Here is a 2,826-nt window from a genome sequence, read left to right as displayed (position 1 = left end):
ATACTGTGCCACTAGATGAATTTCTTGATGAACAACTTGCTAGAGTTAATGATATTGAGAATGCTGAAACTGATGAAATTATTGAGACTGGAAACTTTGAAACACCTATTAGACCTAGCACTACTAGATATGAATTGCCTGATAGACCTGCGGGTTATGTTATGGATGGAGAGGTAGATAGGGACTTTCTTGCTTGTAAGGATAGAGAGGATCTTAAGAAATTACTAGTCAAGTTAGAAAGAAAAATCTTTGAATGCTAGAATGCAATATGATCCTAAGTTTGCTACTTCACCTATCTTTGTTACTGATAAGGATTATGAATTCTCTGTCGATCCTGAGTTAATTACTTTGGTTGGATCCGATCCTTTCCATGGTTATGAATCTGAAACTGTTGTGGCACTTCTTACTAAACTGAATGATATAGCCACCCTATTTGCTCTTGAGGAAAAAATTCGTTACTACTATATTATTAAGTTGTTTCCTTTCTCATTAAAGGGTGATGCTAAGACATGGTATAATTCTCTTGCTCCTGGTTGTGTGCATAGTCCCCAAGATATGATTTATTACTTCTCTGAAGAATATTTTCCTGCTCATAAGAAACAAGCTGCTTTACAGGAAATATTTAACTTTGTGCAAATTGAAGAAGAGAGTCTCCCACAAGCTTGGGGTAGTCTTCTAGAATTACTTAATGCTTTGCCTGATCATCCTCTCAAGAAAAATGAAATACTTGATATCTTTTATAATGGACTAACCAATGCTTCTAGGGACCACCTAGGTAGTTGTGCTGGTTGTGTTTTCATGGAACAAACTGTTGAACAAGCTGAAGGACTATTGAATAATATATTGAGTAGTGATAATGATTGGACTCTTCCTAAACCACCATCTAAGCCAACTCCGAAGAAGAGAGGTATTCTATTTCGCAGTCCTGAAGATATGCAAGAGGCAAAGAAATCTATGAAAGAAAAAGGTATTAAAGCTGAAGATGTTAAGAATTTACCACTATTGAAGAAATACATGGTCTTAATACCCCGACACAGGTAGTAGAGATAAATTATGCCTATAGGTTTGATGAAGGTGATATTCCGATGAATTTGATAACTTTATTGTTAAATAAGAAAACTTCAATGCATATGTTAGTAGACAATTGAAACGAAATGCTTATATGATTGAACGCTTGGGTGACTATATGTTTAAAGCTGTTAATGATCTCAAGGTTGTTAGTAAACATGCTTCCATGATAAAAACTCAACTATAACAAGTTCTCCAGGCACAAAATGATTTGCTTAATGAGATGAACAATAAGAAGAATAATCATGCTGTTAGAGTTATGACTAGAGGTGGTAAAATGACTCACGAACCTTTGTATCCCGAAGGTCATTCTAAGAGAATTGAGCAAGACTCTCAAAGAATTAACACTAATGCATCGAGTCCTTCCAGTAATAAAAAGAAAAAGAATGATGATAGGACTTTGCATGCTTCTAGTGAACCTATTGTAGACACACCTGAGAATCCAAATGATATTTCTATTTCTGATGCTGAAACACAATCAGGTGATGAACATGAACCTAGTAATAATGATAATGATTATGTTCATGTTGATGCTTAACCTAGTAATGATAATGATGTGGAGACTGAACCTGCTATTGATCTGTATAACCCACAACCTAAGAATAAAAGATATGATAAGAGAGACTTCATTGCTAGAAAACATGGTAAAGAAAGAGAGCCATGGGTTCAGAAACCCATGCCCTGTTCTCCTAATGCTTCAAAGAATAAGGATGATGAAGAATTTGAGCACTTCGTTGAAATGCTCAGACTTGTCTTTTTGCACTTGCGTTTGACTGATATTCTAAAAATGTCTCCTTATGCTAAGTATATGAAAGATATTGTTACTAATAAAAGAAAGATAGCGGAAGCTGAAATTTCCACCATGCTTGCTAATTATACATTTTAGGGTGGAATACCAAAGAAACTAGGAGATCCAGGAATACCAACTATACCATGCTCCATTAAAAGAAACTATGTTAAAACTGCTTTGTGTGATTTAGGAGGCGGTGTTAGTGTTATGCCCTTCTATTTATATCGAAGACTTGATTTGTATAATTTGACATCAACTGAAATCTCTTTGCAAATGGCTGATAAATCAACTACTATACCCATCGGTATTTGTGAGGATGTACCTATCGTAGTTGCAAATGTTACTATCTTAATGGACTTTGTTATTCTTGATATACCCAAGGATGACAGTATGTTGATCATCCTTGGTAGACCACTTTTGAATACTACAGGGGCTCAATAAAGGAAATGTCACTTTTCATGTTAAAGGTAATGAGCATATAGTACACTTTCCAAAGAAACAACCTCGAGTGGATAGTATCAACTCTATTGGAAATTTTTTCAGAAATTACTATTGGAGGTTTTGAATTCCCTATTCTTAATTATTGTCAAAAATAAGTATGAGATTCTTATTATTGGGGACATGCATATCCCCCTGGGCACGCCATGCAGGCTTGTGGGGACATGTAGGCCCTCTCACTTATTCTAGCCATCCATCCACTTCTTCCTCCAGAAAAAATCACACCCTTGCTCAAACCCGTGTTCTTGCTCATCTTGCCGCCATGTTCAATCTCCTTGCTCGGAGCTCTGTTTTCGAAACTATTCTAGGGGATTGTTCCTCAGTATGTGACTCCACCAATGGTCCAATTAGTTTTTGTTCTAGTTCTTTATATATTGCAAATTTTTGCTGCTGTGGTGACCATGTTCTTGAGCTTGCATGTCAAATTTATATGGTTCAAAGTAGTTTGGTTGCATGGTATAGCTTCTAGA

The sequence above is a fragment of the Triticum dicoccoides genome, chromosome 1A (genome assembly GCF_002162155.2).
Source record: "Triticum dicoccoides isolate Atlit2015 ecotype Zavitan chromosome 1A, WEW_v2.0, whole genome shotgun sequence".
Lineage (NCBI taxonomy): Eukaryota > Viridiplantae > Streptophyta > Magnoliopsida > Poales > Poaceae > Triticum > Triticum dicoccoides.
Note: the sequence above shows the minus strand (reverse complement) of the source record.